Source organism: Aricia agestis, chromosome Z (assembly GCF_905147365.1).
Source record: "Aricia agestis chromosome Z, ilAriAges1.1, whole genome shotgun sequence".
NCBI classification, from domain to species: domain Eukaryota; kingdom Metazoa; phylum Arthropoda; class Insecta; order Lepidoptera; family Lycaenidae; genus Aricia; species Aricia agestis.
In genome coordinates this window covers 32,119,780-32,142,736 of record NC_056428.1, presented here as the reverse complement: position 1 = coordinate 32,142,736, position 22,957 = coordinate 32,119,780, and the positions used below count along the sequence as shown (strand labels likewise).

Sequence of the window (22,957 nt, the reverse complement as noted above, 5' to 3'; positions counted from 1 at the left end):
GAATTGACAGATATTATGACGATGCGTACTCAAGGTTGATTCACACCGCAACGCGACGAGGCGAGGCGAGGCGCGGTGCGGCATAAATTTGTATTGATTTGACAGGTTTCAATTGCGTGAGATGTGCTGCGAATCTGTTAACTCCGTATGAATGCATCTACGCGTCGCGTTGCGCTCTGATTTTTTTTATGAAATAAGGGTGCAAACGAGCAAACGGGTCACCTGATGGAAAGCAACTTCGTCACCCATGGACACTCGCAGCATCAGAAGAGCTGCAGGTGCGTTGCCGGCCTTTTAAGAGGGAATAGGGTAAAGGGTAGGGAAGGGAAATAAGTAGGGGATTGGGCCTCCGGTAAACTCAATCACTCGGCGAAACACAGCGCAAGCGCTGTTTCACGCTGGTTTTCTGTGAGAACGTGGTATTTCTCCGGTCGAGCCGGCCCATTCGTGCCGAAGCACGGCTCTCCCACGTATGAATTAAAGCTCATGCGTTGCGTTACGTATCAATCGGTTGAAACTGACCTTGTTACACATTCTTTTTGAACGGATACTAATGGGTACCATTATCAATAAACATATTAAATACTATGCTTTCACTATATTGACTTTTGCTGTGGATATTAAACTCATAAAACACAATCAATTCGTAATTTTGTGCTGTAACGGCGTTTAAACGATATGATGTATGTTATTACAGTATAGTGCCAATATTACACAACATAATATTTTGTATATATATTATATTGTTAATCATTTTATGCCCATCATCAGTTTCACTACCCCACTACTCTGTATATTTTAAATGATTTTTGACCTTAAAACCGAAGTAAACGATGTGTTTATTTTGAAAAACAAAAATCAAAATATGTTTTTTCCGACTTATTTTGAGATTCCGGTCAATTATGTCGCGTCGCGTCTTATAACGTCTTTTCAGTGTTACTGACCCTAACGTTAAACGTCCAAATAGTTTTGTAGTTGATCCCAGGTATACACGAGTCTTGCTGTCACATTGAATTGTGGGATTTGGGAATATGCGTGGAGGCCACAAAGAAAGACCTTCCGTCTGAGCGAGGTGATTGACTGGGTCAGGCTTCTGCCCGCTGACTGATTTCCTGCTGAAGCTGTAGAGCTGTAGGTTATCGCCATCCGACGCACTAACAAAACTTGGATAGCGCGATGCAGGAATGTTAATTATTTAATTATTGTGCGTAGGTACCGCCACACAAGTATTGAAACATTGATTGTTTATTATAAACTGTTTTCCGTTAGTCACCCACCACAATATCAGACTAACTAAGTTGAGATAACTGTGGAGTTGCTTTATTGGCGGGTATAAAATAGTTTAGTTATTTATAAACTACCGGTGAGGGAGGGAAGTATTGAACGAACTTTGTGACATTATGACGGAATTTCTTTGTAACTTGCCAGCCGTTCGCGTGCTTTCCTACACGTTAATAAAATTTGATTTAGCAACTACGTTTGCGAAAGACGCTAGGTCAGATTCCATTGTTCTATAGCCTGGTCACACATTACGAAGATATATTTTGAAAATGTTAGGTTTGTTCATGGTTTGATACGTATTTCATTTTATACGTCCCATTGAATACGTAGAAATTCGGCCAAAGATCTGTGTTTTGTGTGACATGAGTACCTGACCTAAAGGATGTAATTGAACATAATATGAATGGATAAATTGGGTTACTAACACTTTATAATAAGAGCAACTACTTTTTTTTCCACGAATCCAGCAAGCGAATTTTAAAGTGTGTTTTCGCGGGTCAAAAATAATAAAATACTGTAAATTTTACGAAAGTTTAAAATATTTATGTGAACACGGCTAAAATAAAACGACTTTCCTGTAATTTTCCATGTAATTAACATCAAAGGTGTATTGATGTCAAATTGCTTATTAGTATTTCCCTGCCAATTTCAGGAAATTCGCATTTTAATTAAAATGGTTTTGTAAATGGCTGAAGATTGGTTTTCAATAAGGTCCGCTTGGTCGCTACTACTATTTAATATTTATTTAATACCCATTTTACCGGTTTATGAGATTAAAGGCAATAAGATGACGCCCGCAACTCCGTTGCGCCAAAATACGTTTCTCGCGCGGGAACCGTACACTTTACCGTGATAAAAAGTATCATAAATCATTTATCGGGACTCAAAGTATCTCCATACCAAATTTGAACGAATGAAGGGCTAAAAGAGAGAAAGATACTCTTTAGCATTATAATATTAGTTTGGGTTCAAAGTTGACGACCTCTGTGGCTCAGTTGGTGGGCTTTTGGTAGCTCAAGCCGGGGGTCGTGGGTTCGAATCCCGCCGAAGGGACAAAAAGTTTTCAAAGTGCCTGGGTCATAGATGGTGTATTAAATGTGTATAATATAATAAAAATCTTAAATATATTATGTATAGTAAAAGTATTAAATAATATATTTCCGTTGTCTGGTACCCGTAACACAAGTCCTTCAGGTACTTAGCACGGGGCCAGACTGACGTGGTGTGAAGCGTCCATAGATATTATTATTATTAAAGTTTCAACGAGAAATTAGCCACAGCCTTCGAAATCACCGTTAATTTTTTTTCTCTATAGTTATTATAGATGTACATAATATGACCTTTTCACAACTTACAGTTTTATATAAACAGCTACTAGCTATTTGACCGAGCTTTGCTCGGTATTCGATAAAACACGAATAAAATGACATTTTCTAAAATGATTTCTAGCTAGATTGATTTATCACCCCCGATACCCCCTATTTACTAAGTTTCATGAAAATCGTTGGAGCCGATTCCGAGATATATATATACAAGATATACAAGAATTGCTCGTTTAAAGATATAAGATTATCTATTAGAATTAGAAACTTGACATTGTATTGATCAATAAACCACCGTAAACGAATGTGAAAAACAAGGAACAAACTCACACAAACATTTAAATTTAAACAGTATGTACCTTCTGTAGGTTCTTGGTGAAAATTAATGTTGAAATGTTCCGGTCCGGACGGAAACAAGTCATGTAATTTGTTAAGATTTATAATAATTTCTTAGTATAGTGGAAAAATTGCACGAAAAAATGTGTTTTATTAGTGTTCACACAAAAATACTCACGCAAACACATGTTTACGCCTAATTCACAACAAGGGTAGACAGGGATTTCAATTCCTCAATGATAATGATAGGAAACGTACAGGAACTATAGGTGGCAGGACTCGTCAAGTGATAAGGTACACCCTACAAGCTTGCACACGTTCCCTATAATAAAATACTTATCATTTTGTATACGCCACAAGTTATTCCACAATTTACTCACGTGGTAACGAAGGATTTATTGTATGTATGAAAAACTCCTGAAATTTACTTTTGAGGGTAAGGTGGTATGCACCTTTGGTTATATTCTCAATTTGTAATATGTATTTTGCGGTTGACTGCGTACACTTTAATAAAAAGAAAATTCAAAATCTTGTCTTTACCTTTATTGCTATTTTTCAGTTTTTCTTTTATCTGTTAAATGGATTATACATAGACACTACAATATTCGAGGATTTAATATTTAATGGGACGTCAGTCGCAGTCATATTCCTTACCTGTTATGTAGGGGTCAATAAGGGTCAATAAATACCGCAACGCGACGAGGCGAGGCGAGGCATAAATTTGTATGGATTTGACAGAATTCAATTGCGTGAGACGTCTTGCGAATCTGTCAAATCCATATAATATAGTTAGAAATGCATCTACGCGTCGCGTTGCGGTCTGAATGAACCCTAAATAGCAGTATGCCTCGCTTGTCTATCAGTAGAAATGCTTTTGTCTACACGATTATTTTATGATAGGGAAAATATTTCCTTTGTCTATAATTTTGTTGAAAGTAGAAAGGAACCATTTTAGCGTAACTATTGGTCATATTCAGATAAATTTATGAGCTTCCATAATAATATGTAACTTGTATAAAGGATCTTTAAACAAAACTAATAATTCTAAGGGGTGCTTAGTTGCTCACTGCTTATATATTATAAAAGACTCTGCCCGCATATACCGAGTTTATACAAACAGGTGCTAAGGATTTTAGTATAAAGTAGAGAATAGAGATATAATAGAGGAAGTATCTTATGTAATATCTGGCAAGTTGTTGCCGCAGCGCTGGCGTCAACCAGTCGCAAGTAATGCTTGCTCATCTCTCAGCGTCCTCAGGACGTGCACTTGATTGCTATGTAATTACGAAACAAAACTTTATAATATGTAAATTTCAAGCATAACGAATGAATATTTCCCCTTCCGCTGTTTATATTTATCTTCGGAATACGGAGTTTCGCTCTGTAGATTCAATCTTTTTGAGCTAAACGTGGAATTGGTTTCGACCCTGTTTTGGCTATTTACTTGATGAAAATGTACTTACATAATGGCGTATCTTTCGAGTTAAAGCTCGATTCACGAGCTGTAAAGGAGATGACGAATTTTCTTGGCAACTTCGTCGGAGTTCTGCCAAAGTTCTGCCCTTGCGACACCGACATTGACCTACAATTTCGCGCTCGGAAAGCTTGTTGCTTAATTGCTTATTAGAGATTAGTCTCCAGATAAGACCTAGTCCCCGCTAAGTAGAAACTTAGGCTCTTATCGAATTTTTAATTGGCTACTTCGGGAACTTTGTTGCGGAATATTAAATGTGTTGCAACTTTTTTACGCTTTTTACAAATATTAGTCAAGTTACGCCGGAGGTCTATCTTTAGGGTCAGTTCACACCTTAACGAGACTTAGCGTTAGCGTTAGGCCGCTTGACTATCCAATTTATATTGCTGTCATTTCGTTCGCGCCTCATCTTGTCTCGTTGGTTAGTGTCTAAACACACTAGGCCGAAGTTACGCGGCGTAACTTTCGCACTCACTCTCTCAGATATCACTCCGACAACTCTCAAAGAAGTATGGTAACTGGAATAATTGTTTGGCGCCTTTTTTACGGAAAATATTAAATGCCATTATTTATCGGACGCATTTCGACTTGTAGTATTCACACCATATACCACTAATTAACACACTATTATAATATTATATTGAGACTGTCCAAATACATTTTTATGTATACATTAAAATCTATAAGCTATCAAAAGGGGTTTAATAGATAAGAATTTTTTACATTTTGAAAATATGCTTCCTCTGCATATTTAGGTAAGTTTGATCCCAAATCACCGAAAAAGAAAAATATACATAAATAGAGATTACAAGATGAAAAATTTCTCAAAGTACAGTTTGTGACAGAATCATTTGTGGTAAGTCCAATAACATTTTTAACCTCTATAATATACAAGCAAATACCGAACGTAAGAACTACCATAAAAACAGAATAAACAAAATGAAGCAACATTTATTTATTGGTCATAATTATTCATGTTGCGACCCTGTCAAACCCACCCCTAAGTTTTTTGGGTTTGGCCTAAACGCGTTTCAGGCCTATAATCGGTGGAATTCTGTGAAATATAACATTTTAACATTATTACTGACTTCCAAACCGTATATAATATTATGTACTTTTTTTATGAGAGTATACAATATTAAAGTTTCATTAAAACAAAAAACTCAGAGCACTTGTTTCGCTTAAAAAGTGTTTGATACACTTACGTTTTGCGGCCGGAGCACGTCAATACTGTATAATTCAGTTACTGCATGTCCCCTTTGAAAGTTCCATAACCGTAAATTCCGGGTCATCCCATGGAGACTTGAAATTCACTTAAACGTACAGTATTTTTATGGGCGCATATTTATGTACGGTACCGGGCTAATAAAAGAAGTGCCGAGGGCTATAAAACACGAGACATCCATACTTAATATTATTACAAAATATGCGAAAGTGTTTCCCCAATCCCCCATTTGTCCGTCTGTCTGTTACCTCTTCACGCCCAAGCCGCTGAACTTTAGTACGGAGCTATTATGCTGAAAATTAGTACGGAGATACTTTGTGTCCCGGGAAAGGACATAGGATACTTTTTATCTCGGAAAAATGTATAGTTTCCGTGCGATATTTTATTGACGAATAAAAATATAAGACGAATTTTGGCGCAGCAGAGTTGCGGCCGTTATCTACTTTTATTGAATAAGTGTCCGCGAGAAGTTTGGCAGCTGAAGCCCAATACTTTCCTCAAACAAAGACTTTAATCTGCCATTCGCACTTTATAAATGTGTTGGCTAATAAAAGTTGGTGCTTTGTGAGTTTTAAAGTAGATTTGTAAACGTTACACGAAGGCCACCAGATTAAATGCTGAGATTTCGATGCTACAGAATAATGTAACATGATATGGCGGTTAGCGAGTGTAAATAAATAAAAGTTCGGGATTATTTAAATTAAACGTGAGAGAGCCATGCATACGTGGGAGAGCCATGCTTCGGCACGAATGGGCCGGCTCGACCGGAGAAATACCACGTTCTCACAGAAAACCGGCGTGAAACAGCGCTTGCGCTGTGTTTCGCCGAGTGAGTGAGTTTACCGGAGGCCCAATCCCCTACCCTATTCCCTTCCCTACCCTCCCCTATTACCCTATTCCCTCTTAAAAGGCCGGCAACGCACCTGCAGCTCTTCTGACGCTGCGAGTGTCCATCGGCGACGGAAGTTGCTTTCCATCAAGTGACCCGTTTTCTCGTTTGCCCCCTTATTTCATAAAAAAAAAATAGTAACTTAAGTTTGAAAAATAATAATTCTGAACATATTTTAAATTTTTGTAAATGTAAGTTACAAAAACATGCAATGGAATGTAAATAAAACAAAGTAGATTACGTTCAATTAAGTGGCCAAATCCGAGCGCTCGTCAATCACTCCCCCATATTTTATTGCTGGCATTGAATCAATATGCTCGCTACAATTTTACATTCATCTACCTAATGAATTTTACACTACTGTATTATTAGTTTTAGTTGCGTATTAACGTTATTGTCGCTTTTTTTTTCAAGGCTTCAAAGAATTTAAGTCAAAGACTTTATAAGCGGCCGTCATCCAAGTACACGTCGACTTGACAATAAGGCTTCTTTTTCAGAGGATTATACCTCTTAACTTCCTTACCCCATCCTATATATTACAATATGTATATTGTATAGACCTGTTGTATAGGATGAGGTAAGAAAGTTAAAAGAAAGTTAAGGGCTACAATCCTCTAAAAATATGCCTTATTCAGCAATTGCTCACCACTATTAAATGTTGCTCTAGAATCTTGAGTCTGGAATACATACGTAAATAAAAGAGTTGTTATCGATTATGTTATTATATTGGCGATATTGATTGTTATCGATATTAACGAGTAGGTTGTAAACAGTCGAACTGAACGGAATTCCCGATCTAGTGCAAAAATTTAAAACAATTTAATTTCTTCACGAGATTTGATTGAAATTTCATGGATGGCTGCGTGGTTACGAGATATCCGCTCTCGATAAATTTGAAGGTATGGGATCAACAAGCGCATTACTAAGTTTTCAAATTAAACTTTTCAGCTCCACTTTATAGCATCCTGGATAAAAATCGTCCACTTAGGAAGGTTGATTAGCAGCAAGTCCGAGTTGTAGGATAATCGTTTCCACATTAACTGACGGGAAGTATTAACTTCGTTGCAAAAACTTCCGTTGATGAAATTTTAACTTCCACGTTCTGCGTATTTTGTTAAGGTCCATCCACACTTTAGCCGAAGTTAAGGAATTATTTTGAAATTCGAATATTATGCCTGCCTCAGCAGAGACATAATTTCTGTTTCGGAATCTTACATCGCTGTGATAGGTTTATCGTTATGGCATTTGATTCTAATATAAGTTTCCCAATACGCATTATTTTTAATACCACCCAGATTTTACTAAAAATACATACTAATATAGAACTGTAGCTTACGGTCAACGACTTTAGGTTCATGTAGGTCAAGAAATAGTCACGCAGTCTTCCTAATTATTTTATAATTTTAATTTTAAAAAGTTGGTCTGCCATTGAACTAAGAAATCGCATGATGAAAACATGGGACTTTCTTTTGGCGTAAAGCGAATTTGTTTTATTAATTTCCTCAGGGTTGCCAAAATCTCAGTACCTATTTGGATTACTTTACATAATATTATCTACGGTCTTTATTCAATATTTTATGCTGCCATGTCTCATGATACAGTAGCACGGCAGATTACAAAACTCTATTTAACCGATCAAGCTCCACAAGCTCACCGGTGAGAGACCGGAGACACAATAGAATAACAATAGATTTCCAAGAATCCACGATCGAAGGATTAATATTGACAACATCCATTTATCCGATTGGCAATTATATACTAAAAGATAAACTACAAGTTATTTGCTAGTTATGAAATAAGAGACACCATCAACTAAATTCCAAAAACTTACATTTTACACCACCACAGGGTAATACTTAATTATTTTATTTATTTATTTTTAAATAAGGGACTCTTAGTTATTTTTTTACCATGCCAGTCACATCGTAGCCTTACTTACGGATTTGAACAGTTATATATCATCGGATTTATAAACGGTGCAATTAAATGTTCCGGCCAAATTTCGATATATTGATCCTTGTTAAAAATAAAAATACACGTATTTTTTCTTTTATTATCACTCAGTACTAAAATGTTGAGAAATGGCTTCCGAATTTTTTTCTAAAAGACACCAAAGTCCACAATTAATGGACACTACGCGTCGCCGCCGCATCATCGTCACTCCCGCTCTACCCACCGCCGCGAAGTGACCGTTCTGCAATGATTTTAAGCGGGATAAATTGATATATTTTTTGTAAAAATTTCTTTTATAAATGGACTCTCCTAATGATACCTAAGCCCTAAAAAAATTTGGCCGGTAGGTTTAATTGCACCCTGTTAATATACCGTATGTATGCCGTATGAAGTCAGAAGAATGGGCGAAAATATTGTCCAGTATCCAGATTACTTGCTGTATTATATAGGACAGACTCCAGGCCAATACGGAGTAGGATTTATGGTCAAAAAACACATAGCTAAATATATTCAGGAATTTATAGGTATCTCCGAGAGAATTGCTATTATGAACTTGAAATTACCGGATTATAAAGAACTTTGGTCTATTGTACAAGCCTACTCACCCACCGAACAGTCAAGCTCAGAAACAATAAACAAATTCTACCAAGATTTAACCGATGCAATCCAGGAACACACTTATAAAAATCTTATTGTAATGGGAGATTACAATGGACAAATTGGAGCAAGGCGCCCAGGAGAAAATGGAATACTAGGATCTTATTTGTATAGTGACAAGCCCAGAAGCAAAAATGGAGAAAAAATTACGGACTTTGCTTTAGAAAACAACATGAAAATCCTGAATACCATATACAAAAAAAAGAAAAAAATATGTGGACCTGGATCTCACCCGATGGTAAAACAAAAAATGAAATCGACTTCATAATGACTAGCAAACCTAGCTACTTTACTAACTTTTCTGTAATAAACAAAGTCAATTTTAATACCAATCATAGACTAATTAGAACAGAACTGTTAGCAAAGCAACCAAAAAAGGCGAGGCCAAAGCGAGCGATGAGAGATAATAACTTAAGCAATCATCAGCTACAAAAAATAGGAATTGCTCTAAAAAACGAATTTGCTGATTTCATAACAAAGACAATGGAATTATGTACTCAAGAGAAATACAACTGGATTGGAAATAACATAATAACGGCAGTAACTAAATCTGACCAAAATAAATGGCTCACAGCAAAAACTATAAAACTGTTAGAAACAAGAAATTACCTGCTCAGTGACAAAAACATACAAGATAGAAGAAAACAATTGACAAAGATTAATAAAGAAATTAAAGAAAATATAAGAAAAGACAGAAAACAAAAAACAATGGAAACATTAGAAAAATATATTAGCAAAACCGGTGGTGTCAAAAAAGCATACAAAGAATTAAAGCAATCTATGAACTGGATTGTTAAAATAAAAAATTACAAAGATCGATTAAAGCAAAACCGAACAGACATATTAGATATAGCCACATCCTATTACAAAAAACCATATGAAGGCAATGCAACAGAAGGCGAAGTCAATATGTCGGCTAACTCATTAACACCTAGCATTCTTCAGAACGAAGTGCAAGCTGCCATTGATAGCTAAAAGCTTGATAAAACGCCAGGACCAGACGGCATAAGCAACGAACTTCTGAAACACCATAAGGACATTTTAATACCTGTTTTTACAGATCTTTTTAACGATAGCGTAGACACAGAAATAATACCTAAACAATGGATGGAATCTTTTATTATTCTACTGTATAAAAAAGGAGACAAATTCGAAATTGGAAATTACCGCCCCATCAGTCTTATGTCCAATATTTACAAGATATTTGCGAAGATTATTCTAAAACGTATAGAAAGAATACTGGATGAACAACAACCCATAGAGCAGGCGGGATTCCGCAAAAACTACTCTGTTATTGATCACATCCAGGTAGTTCGTCAAGTTATTGAAAAGTACACTGAATATCAGCTTACATACCATATAGCCTTTGTCGATAACAGCAAAGCATTTGACTCCCTACTGCACAAAAATATATGGAAAGCTTTAACCGAACAGGGTATTGAACAGATTAATAAAGAATGTATACAATAATAGCACAGCAAGGATTCAGCTAGAAAAGAAGGGTAGTACATTTAAAGTAGAGAGAGGTGTTAGACAAGGGGATCCCCTATCCCCAAAACTGTTCTCTGCTATCTTGGAATCTCTATTCAAAGAACTCGACTGGGACGAATTTGGGATAAACGTGAATGGCGAAGCATTGACACACTTGAGATTTGCTGACGACATTGTATTGTTCGCCAAAACATCCAAAGATATCAATACTATGCTAAAAGACCTTGCAACAGAGAGTGAGAAAGTGGGTTTAAAACTCAATCCAGACAAGACAAGAGTAATGACTAATGGAAATAAAGATACAATATGTTTAGGAGACACAGAAATTTACTACACAGATGAATACATCTATCTGAATCAGGTCATAACTCAAAAAGACTCCATGCGCGAAGAAGTAAATAGAAGGGTCAGTAATAGCTGGAAAAGATATTGGAGTTTAAAAGAAGCAATGAAAGACAAAACACTTCATATCAATATAAAAACTAAACTATTCAAAACATGTATTTTATCCGTACTTACCTATGGATGCCAATCATGGACCCTATCCCAAGAAATGACAAACAAATTAGCAACCTGTCAGTACGCCATGGAGAGGAGTATGCATAACGTTAAAATATCTGAAAAAATAAAAAAACTATGTCATCAGGAGTAGAACAAAAACAATAGATGTGAAACAAAAGATCAGAAAGCTTAAATGGAGAGGGGCTGGACACATGAGCAGAGGTTACGATAAATGGAGCAAGAAAGTTACAAGATTGTACCCCAGGGAAGGTAAGAGGAAAAGAGGAAGACCTCAAAAAAGATGGGACGACGATTTAAGAAAAGTGGCGGGAGTAATGTGGAACAGAGTGGCAGATAATAGGAAAGAATGGAAACGGTTGGAAACGGTTGGAGGAGGCCTTTGCCGATTGGCAAACAGATCTGCAAACCATAAAGAAAGTGCAGCTATTAGAATAAGGTACACTTTTAGTTTAAATCCATGTTTAAGTAAATTTATAAATATGTAATTAGAATAAGTTGATGTGAATTAAAGGCTATATTATATATATTATTATAATATACCGTATACTAAATACGTAATAAACGAAGGTTTTGCTAGTTAACTGCGTGTAGCCAGCCCTAGCATGGCGTGCCGTAGAACCATTATGTGTTCACTCGCAAATGTTTAACAAAAATGTTAAATCCATATGAATACATATCTTTGATCGAAATTTACATACAAGAGTGAATTAACTACGTATTTAAGCTGAAAAAAAACCTTTATTGAATTTTTGTTGCAATTGTAAAATAGAAGGATCGGAGCTCCTAGCCAAGCCGTATTTTTTATCGCTTCTTTATGAAATTGCCGATAAATGTATGAAATTGACATAAGCGTTCGATAAAATAAAGTCGGTATTCGTCTTATTGTTAAGGGGGCGACTAACCCTAAAGTGTCGATTTTATAATTCATTTTTATACTTGAAAATAAGCCCCGAATTGTTTCATTTTCTGAAATTAGATACTACATTATATTTTCGAGAATTCGATCTGAGCAAAAACACGATATCTTAAAATTTTCTCGATAGAAAAAAATCACAAAGATGCAGCTAATTTTCACAAATTTTTCATTTATTGCCATATCCGTGCATTGAACTAAGTTAATATATTATCACATTGTATAAAATTCTATCATTGAGAGATCGACCTAGCGGATTTTTAAAATGTTGTATATTTATCGAGTTATTGAGAAAAAACTAATTTGGCGATGAATCCGCGTTGTTCTTTTTCACCTGGAATATGAAACACGGGCGTGAGTGTGAAGAGAGAAGTTCGATGTTTGATTTTTAGGGTTAGTCGCCCTCTTAAACTAGCTGTGTCCGCGGTGTTACCCGCGTTGTTAGGAATTCCCTCAGCACCTTTGGGACCATGATAATATCTTGGTGCAAAATTTTACTTTGGTAGCAAAATATATCTTAGAATACTTCTTCTAAAACTAACATTTTGAGAAGTTACCTACATGGATCCCATGATCAAATTGTCACCTTATGGTAAATGTGGCACCAAGTTTAAATAATATACTTTAAAACAACATAATATATCTATAAATAACTAGATGTCCCGCGCGGCTTCGCCCGCGTAAATTAAGAATTTTTCGGAAACCGTACATTTTCCCATAAAATATAGCTATACTCCCTTCACGTGGTCTACTCTATATCTGTGCCAAATATTGCCAATTTTTATAAAAATTGCTCCAGTAGTTCGTGAGATAAACCCTTTCTAATATTTCCCCCGTTTTTCTCACATTTTCCTTAGTTTCTTCGGTCGTATAATTTTTACTATTAGCGTGAATTATCACGCGAAGATAGAGATATAGCCTATAAATGAGCTATCTAACACTGAAATAAGTTTTTAAATCGGACCTGCAGTTCCCGAGAATAGCGCGCTCAAGCAATCATACTCTTCAGGTTTATAATATTAAGTATATATATTTTTAAATTATCGCTTGACAAACTCGAGTCTCGATCTAAAAGACTATGAAAAGTACCAATAGCAGGGTCATAATAGGCTCACAATCATAGGATGATGCATAGTATAATATGGTAGTGACGATGATGATGAATGTCATTTACATAGTAGCATATGCTTTCCGTTCTTAAAACAACGCCGAAACTCCCAGTCTTGTATCTATAAAGAATCAGGAGTTCTCTCAGCACCTTCCGAACCACGGTATACCAGGTATAACTTGGTGCAAAATCTTACTTATGCTTAGAATACTCCTCACAAAACCGAAGTCACCAGACGTTTCCCTATAAATTTCAGCCGTCGACTCCCGTCGACTGCCATCGGCGCGTGCCATTCGTCAATCGTCTGTAACAAGCCTTACCCTGAAACATTTCTAACACATTATCTGTATATGTTACAAAAGAAGTTTCAGGGTAAAAATATCCACTTGTTAAAGATGTACTACAATCAAAGAAATTGATACATAGGCTGACGCCTGCCCTACTTAATTTAGTCGGTTTATGTCAAACCAAACCTTGGTTTCGTCAAGTAACTTGATATAACTCAACCAAATTGCGGTTATCTGTCTAGGAATACATTTTTCAGAGAGTGCCTACGGTCCAAAACCATGTTGTGTTGTCAAAATGTTGCGCCTCGTCTCGTGATTCGGACCCATCCCATTACAATAGTGTACTTGGAATCGGTTATTTTGTGATGATATTGATACACACGATATGAGTCAAATAGATCGGTATCACCATACATTTCAGTAACAAATGGATTGTTGTAGGATCGATAAGTGGGGTTCACGGTTGACGCACACGTTTTGCGTGCCAGTGGCGGATAAACAGTGTAGGCATCTCATCGGTGCCCCTATGATCAATATTAAAGTAAGCGTACATAGTTTAAGAATTTTCTCGTCAGTCGTTGTTTTTTAATTAAAAACTGTGTACTTTTGGTATGTTAAATTCCAATCAAATCAAGTGATCTGCTCGACAATTCGCAGGGAGGAAAATGAAATCGGCAGCACAGCCTAAGAGAGGAAATCCCTCTTTTTCTACTGCGTGACGAAAATGTATGACATAATTTTTCCTTCTTTTCTGTTTTTTGTAATTTTACAATATTAATCGGCGTAGTCTTAGAACTTTGTTCCCTCTCTTCTCTTTTGCCTTTAAGGTCCTCACACATTAACCATCCTGTACAGTGTCGAATTTATATTTTATGAGTGTAGGCCACTTTATTTCCGCCACCCCGTACGTAATCTGTCGGCCCCCTATGGACGCTGCTGCTCCCCTAGGACGGTGCCGCCCATAGGCCGCGGCCTATGCAGTATGCAGCCTATTTATAAATCCTGTCAGTTAACCGGAAATGACTCACAGTTCGCCTAACTATTTTGTATCGACGGTCAATAACTGCAGGCGGACTGTTAATATGTACCCTTTATGGTAATCCGCCACTGTGCCAAAGAAAAGATGTCAGCCGGAAAATATGCGGATCAGGGTAACTCCTGATAGAATTATCGATGATTTATTATGTATTTTGCTTATTACATATTTTGTCTACGCGACGCGACAGGAAGAATGGGAATAGTTTGCAGTTAACCTTATTTCATAACAGCCTTTGACAATAAGTATCGTCTTCGAAAAACAAATCTGAAATAATAATATAATAATTTATGAATCTGTTATTTAGAAAAAATGTTAGTACGAGTAGGTACTATAAAAATAATTATCTAATAAAAATACTAGATGAAATTATATTAAAAAAAAATCCGGAAACCGTAAATTTTTTCCAACAAAAACTATCCGATGTCCTTTCCCGGGACTCCAAATGCACAAACAGAATACAGATTCTGCACATCAAATTTCATCAAAATCGCCTCAACGGTTTATGCGTGAAGAGGTAAGAGACAAACAGACATACAGAGACTCTCACATTTATAATATAAGCGTAGATTAATATCAATGTTCTTGTAAGCAAAAAGTTTAACGAAACTTAACGAAATTTAACGATAGCTTTTTCATTTAGCTATTTTGAGTAAATCGTTAATTATTATTGGTAGCTCGTGTTGTAAATCCATAGCGTGTTGTCAGTGACTGAGTTTTGTATTTCTTAATTAAGTATAATATTACAACTTTTGTACGAGGGTAAAGACCTCGTTAGTCGATTAAGGTTGCCAGGTCACTAAACTGAAAAGCCGGAGAAATCTTAGCCGGACATTTGTACAAAAAAAAACAGAAACTTAAAAGTAGAGACAACTCGACAGCGCGTTTACAAATGATTTCTGTTTTATTAAAACAATTTAAGATCTTATTGATAAAATTTTAAATCTTTTTAAATATAGCATCAAATTATAGATAGCAGTTCTACAAAAACCGGACTTCCTTTAATTTGGGCCGGGTACGCAATCAGAAAACCTGATCGTGTCCAACTTTATCCGGACGCTTGGCAAACCTAGTCGGGGTAATTTCTCGACACGTTTTCTTTTCTTGTGACTTTCCTTTTTTCTTTTCACTGATTGCAATGATTTTAAAACTTAAGATGGGCTGTGGTGACTGATGTAGGATTTCATTGGCAGATGACAGATCTACGATCTTCAGCTTTTAGACATTCTTCACTCCACCGTAATTAGAGAAATAGATCTTTATTATATCTATAATTATCCTTTCCTGGGACTCAAAGTCTGAGCCTGTCTAGTTCTTAACGTGAAGGGTAGAAGACACATTTCACATTTTAACATCAGTATTACCTTTTAGGAACTGGTAAGGTCCACCTTTTGTTACGTAACGTATATTTTAGGCTTTGGCATCGTACCAAGCCTGCACGATCATCAAATCCGAAATGTATAAAATTCGTTTGACCTTGTTATCAATTTATTCATGGCTAAATATGCAAATGTGTTCGTATATTCTTATACGGAGAAACCAGTGGGAATAGTTTCTTGATGTTTTGAATTTTTGCTATTCGACGACGGTAAGAGATTTTGAAGGTTTAAAGTGTATTGTTGTGGTTGTTGGCATTAAAATTTACTGATATGAGCATCATAAAATCGCTTTATTTATTAATAGCCTGTGCTTAAAAAATCTGTGGGAACTATACATTTTGCCGTCGCAAAAGTAGCCTATATCATAAAAAGCTATATACCATCAAATATCATAAAAAGAGGAAATATTTCTTGGCTTGCATCGAATATAACGAATGCCATCACCATGATTAACCGTAAAGAGCAAAATTTTATTAAAATTATGATTCGGTGTAGTAGTTTCGTTATTCGATGCAAGAAAGGAAATATTTCCTCTTTTTATGATATTTGATGGTCAAAATCAAAGGAAAGTAAGGAAGAAAATGAAAAGAACAATAGCACGTATCCGCATCTTCTTTAAAATTTACGCTTTTGGGATAACTGGCCTCAGGGCCAGCTATCCCAAAAGCGTCAGCGTCGCTGACGGCGTAAAAGCTGTACGTAAAGTTTGTGAGATGTTTGTTACTTGATACGTTTATTATGTACTAGCTATTTGACCGAGTCTTTCGCTCGGTATTCATTAAAATACAAATAAAATGACATTTTCTAAAAATGATTCCTAGCTAGACTGATTTATCGCCCCCGAAACCCCCTATATACTAAATTTCATGAAAATCGTTGGAGCCGATTCCGATATATATATATATATATATATATATATATATATATATATATATATATATATATATATATATATATATATATATATTTATAAGAATTGCTCGTTTAAAGATAAGATATATATAAATTTTATTTTAGCATATAATTTTAATATTATATAAAATTAGCTGAGTCGCATCTTTTTATCCTCCTTTCACTATCTAACTTTTATTTCAAAAAGTTTAATTGTGAAACTTATTTATTTAGTGTAATTTATTTTTGAAACAAGAAATAAAATTTCGTTTTCAAATAGTTATTGACGTCAAGCTATGCTACGTATAACCATGACAATGGTGTGATTGTGTTTATTATATTCATCAATACTACTGTTTCCAATAAATATGTTAGAAATTAAAAAAAGGCTCGGATTGAACTTTTTTATAAATGGTTTTCTGTAAATAAAAAAAACATTCATTTATCAAGAATATAATCCGAATTTCGATATTCCATAAATGGCAGTCGATTTTTTTTATTGTTTTAATTTCCGGTGAATTCCGTATTTCATTTTTACGACGGCCTTTGACGATAAAAGGCTTTCGAAAAAGTTTGACTTTCCAATAAGCCACAGTCCACTGAATTTTAGGTTTCAATACCTATAGTTTAGTGCATCTTTATTGGATTTTTACCTGAGGCCCAATCCGCCGAATTTTTTGGGGATTTCACACTTGAGTTTTGTTTCAGTGTAGTGGCTGGTACCTACAGTTCTAGGTAAGCCGTAAGCGTAACATCTTTGACGAATATCAAATATTAAATGTATGGTAAGAGTAAATATAAAAAAGTTTATTGCCTTAACTTTTGTCGTTTTGTAAATTATAGCTCACGCTCATACGCTTGGCGAAAATTAAAATGGCCATCAGTCATCCGTCAGATAAGCGATATTTATCAATAGAGTGTGATTAACCGCCCACTCATTCCTTAAATAAGATCGAAAAATCGCTGCGCCTCTCCACTTTCATTTTTATCCAGCGATCTTCAAATATCGCGCGGCCTGTAACGTTATGATTACGCAGAACTCCAACCTCAGATTGTGAGTTTTTACGGAGTATTTATGTGGAGTATATAAATTCTAGAACGAGACACATTTCTTCCTTGAAATAGGGCAGCTGGAATATAGTTTTTATATATTTTTTTCCTATTTTTAGCTTCTCAGCATTCAGAGCGTCTCGTATGCGTTCTTGATAGCCGCGGGTAAGAACGTTGTGTAAAGTCTTTTGAAGAAACTTAACGCTCACGGAATTTTCAAGGAAATGCTTGGGATAAAGTCTCATAAAATATTCTATGTGTAGATACTTGTTTTGATACTTTGATTTTTAAATTATGATCTAATTATATACAATTCTCATGTCACAGTGTATGTGCGTGAACTCCTCCAAAACGGCTCAACCGATTTTAATGTAATTTTGTACATTTGTTAGGCCTGCTGCCTGAGAATAGGTTTTTATGTGATTTTTATATTGTAACTAGACATAATATAATGGCAAAACAACGCCGGGGCAGCTATATTTTACTGTATATTTCGGTAGATATTTTTAAGTTTTAAGTGCCCCAAAATGTAAATTATGATACTAGTAAATTATGATTTGACGACTTCTGTGGCTCAGAGGATGAGCAAGTTTTACCTATTTTGCTCTATTATGGTCTCGCCAACTCGCACTTGGCCGATTATTTGTTATCATGTGACTTGTAGGCAAAAAAATCTCTCTGTGGTACTATAAGTATTACTTACTAACTACTGCTAATGTAATAAAAAACAAATTAGGCCACATTTTTTTTATAAATAAGAATAGAACATTTTCAATAATATCGAGAGGCGTAGCTTATGTGCTACGCCGCGTAGAGCTCTACGATGTGCTACGTACTGCGTGGTGCTACGCAGGACAATTATAATAATATTATTGTGCTGTAGAGACTGAATCTAAAGTCTAAACAATAATAATATAATAAAATAGGCTAATAGCCTGTTTTTTTCATTTCCATTTTAACAAATTATCGCGTTGTCTGAGTATGCAAAGTTTCGAATTAATTAGAATACTGGAAATAAGTAAAAATCGTGCTCAAAGATTTTGTTACGTACATACAGTCCAAGCTAATAAAACGTGTTAAAAAACAGCTCTGATTTAAGTCTTGCATTACTTAAACTTAATAACTTCAAAGTCACGAGAGTCTCCTTGAAAAAATTTAAGCCTTATTCTGTCGGCTGGATTTGACATTACCCAACCAAATAATGTAGATCTGCCTATGAATCAATTAATCTGACAGTACGTACTAATGCTTTAACTTCCTCGTCGTTAATAGTTACTCGTGGGTGATATGGCAATATAACTAAAGACAAAAGACGCTAAATTTGAAGAAAAATGGAGTAAACATGTCTGAGCAGCTCGATAAATTGGGTTGTTTGCGAGCATTTGAACAATGGCTACCGGTTGTAAGTGATGTACTTTGACCTTGACACGTTCCAGATAAACGATGTTCAAACACTGTTCATAATCACCATCAGATCAGAGCCCATAGCGAAGACTTTTTTATCGATTCTTTACAGAATTTCCTATCCAAATGTATGGAAATACGAACGTCAACGTCATATTACAGAACGCTTATGTCAATTCCATACATTTTGATCGGCGATTCTATTAAGAAGCTAAAAAGAAGACGTCTTGGCTAAGAGGTTAGTTCAAATCTACGTTCAAATACAAGTATACTTCTTTGAAAGTATACCAAACTTCAGCAAAATCGGTTCAGCCGATTGGGCGTGAAAAGGTAACAGACAGACAGACACACTTTCGCATTTATAATATTAGTATCGATCTTACAATAAAGTCTTATTTCCGAATATCTGCCAAACGCGATGAAAACGCGCAGAAGACGAGCGCATCAGAAACGCGCGTCGTGAGTGCGCAAAAAATACGTCGTGGAAACTGGAAAGGCCCTTAAGGTGGCTTTCGGATCTTTGCCGCGAGCGACCGCGACCGGTAAAAATTCAAACAAAATGCTACTTTATGACATATTATAATATAGGTATCATTTTCTACTGACATTTGAGTGGCGACTGGCGATCCATGCAGCCGCCGGCGGCGGCGTAAAAGCTAGTGGTAGAGTGAAATGAAACCTATAGCCTTTGTCATAAAGTGGCATTTCGTTTTATTTTTCGTCAGTCGCGGTCGCTCGCGGCAAAGATCCGAATGCCACCTCAGTTACATTTCATGTGAAATCACAGGAAATCACACAACCATAACTTCGCATTGTAATGTCTGGTGGTCTGAAAACGGAAAACACATTCCCGAAACTGTTCAACGACCATCAAGTATACAAATAAGTGAGACATTTGGCAAATTTCGCGCTGCATGCACCCAGCCCATAACTTACTGTAACGACCAAAACAACCAGCCAACCTTGGGCCGGTTTCGGTTATCTAATTTGCCTATGTAACTCCGGTAAAAGGATTTCTACTTCCATTGTTACTTTTCTTTTGTTCACATTTGGGTTATTAGGTTATTGTTTGTACTTTTTTCATGAGCTTACATACAATAAATGTTTTAAAAATCATAAAACATTGCTTATTTTATGAACAACTAGATGACGCCCAAACTCCTTTGCGCCAATAATAATAATAACATCTATGGACGCTTCACACTACGTCAGTCTGGCCCCTTGCTAAGTACCTGAAGGACTTGTGTTACAGTACCAGACAACGGAAATATTATATTTAATACTTTTATACTATACATACATCTAAGATTTTTATTTTCATACACATATTTAATAAACATCCAGACCCGGGAACAATGAAAACTTTTTGTTCCGTCGGCGGGATTCGAACCCGCGACTCCGGCTTGAGCTGCCACACACTCAACCAAATACCAATTGAACCACAGAGGTCGCCAATATTCGTTTATCATGCGGGAACTGTACATTTTTTCCAGGACACGAATTAATATAATATGCCCTTTCTCGGGACTCAAAGTATCTTCAAACTAAATTTCAGCAAATTGGTTTAGCGGTTTAGACGTGAAGAGGTAACAGACAGACAGACCGACAGACACATTTCCATATTTATAATATTAAAGTATGTATTAACTAGAGAAACATTCTAGAAACTTCACATAATACATATTACAGTAGTACATAAGCTGCCAAATAGTACCTTTGAACGCTAGCAAGCGGTTTTGTATTAATTATTTTTGCAATAATTATTTTAGTACCTGGATGACCGAGCTTTGCTCGGTATAGCAAACACTTATTGACTTCGTGTTACTTAATAACGCCATCTGCTGGTCGTTAAAACAATTAGTTGCTCACATAATAGTATTATTATTCGCCAATAGATGTCAGGAAGAGTCATATTTTTCAGTTTATCGATTTTTCGCGATAAAACACGAATAAAAAGAGATTTTCTGAGAATGATTCCTAGCTAGATCGAGATCTATATATTTATATATCGCAGATTCAAATGGATGAACATCCGCACGGTCGCCATCGGTGTCCGACATATTGAAGTTTGAACACTTTTAACACAGTCAGTGCGCACACCCGGCGCAGGCGATGTTCTCAGAGCAAGTGAAATCTCGACTTATGAACAAACGCACCACTGACAGTTATAATGACGTTGACAAATGACATATAATATATATATATATATATATATATATATATATATATATATATATATATATATATATATATATATATATATATATATATATATATATATATATATATATATATATATATATATATATATATATATATATATATATATACCTACTTATATCATACCTACTTATCTTATATATAGATATAAGATAAGTAGGTATGGCCACGTCGTTATAGTATAGTGTGAACTGTATGTAATATTTCAGCGTGATCTCGGTCATACCAGGGCAAACGTCTTGTTGTTAGTCTAGACTCTGGAGGATTAATGTGATGTGTCATTGTAACCTGTAATTAAACTGCCTCTAAGCTCTAGCCACGGCACAGTTGGTATTTAATGGTAAATATAAGTCAGCCACTAGGTCACGTAGCTTAATAAATTAAAGCCATGATCATTAACAACAAAATTAAATTACATTTTGTTGTTAATTTAAATCGGCCAAGTGCGAGTCGGACTCGAGCACGAAGGGTTCCGTACTATTATAGAGACCGGTCCCATACAAAAAAACACATTGTTTTGCCTACATCGGTAAAACGTTATGCTTTTGTATGGGATTTAACCTTAACTTTTTTTAATTTATAATTATTGTAAAAGAATAAATACAAATTACAGTATTTTGTGAATATCTCGAGTGTCTTTGTGCAGCCATTATTGATATTATAGAGCATAAAGACGTGACTTTATTCACATAATATATTCATATTTAATATTATATAATATTTTGTTTTTAGTATTTTTGTTGTTAAATCGGCAACCGTAATACATAATTTGTAAAAAATTCTCTAGCTATCATCGTTTTTGAGATACAGCCTGGAGACAGACAGACGGACAGATAGACGGTGAAGTCTTAGTAATAGGGTGGCTCAATTTGTACTCCTTGAATACGAAATCCTAAAAAAGAAGAAATGTTTTGAAGTACAGATTTCTTTGGCGTCTTTTTTATGGATAGCAAAATATGACACGTGTTTTGATGTATGCTTGTTTACTGCCTAAGAGGCTTAGTTACTAAGGAGCTTATAAGAGTATTAGAAAGTCCTTATTATGGGCTATAAAAGTTTATGAATAGATAAGATGCAAGAATTATTTGAATAGAATTATTATACTCGTTTAATATCTGAATCCCTTAACGGTCCTTATAAATAGTGCTTAAAGGTTGTGGGTCCGAATATCAAGAGGGGCGATAAGAATCTATTATTCGGTTTTCATGTAAATTGTATGGATACTGCTGATATTTCTCGAGAGGCGTATTTAAGGGCTTTTCTAAGTAGTATTGTGTGGTTTAGCTCTCTTTTTTGCGAAAAATCTGAATTAAAACATATATCTTATATCTTTAAACGAGCAATTCTTGTATATATATATATATATATATATATATATATATATATATATATATATAATTGGAATCTCGGAATCGGCTCCAACGATTTTCATGAAATTTAGTATATAGGGGGTTTCGGGGGCGATAAAACGATCTAGCTAGAAATCATTTCTAAAAAATGTCATTTTCATCGGATACCG

General features: G+C 35.5%; 1 protein-coding gene across 3 annotated transcripts in view; it reads left to right on the top strand.

Moving 5' to 3' along the window:
- Positions 1-22,957, top strand: part of LOC121738710 (frequenin-1) — a 229,957-nt gene that overhangs the window by 24,973 nt on the left and 182,027 nt on the right. The window lies entirely within an intron of this gene.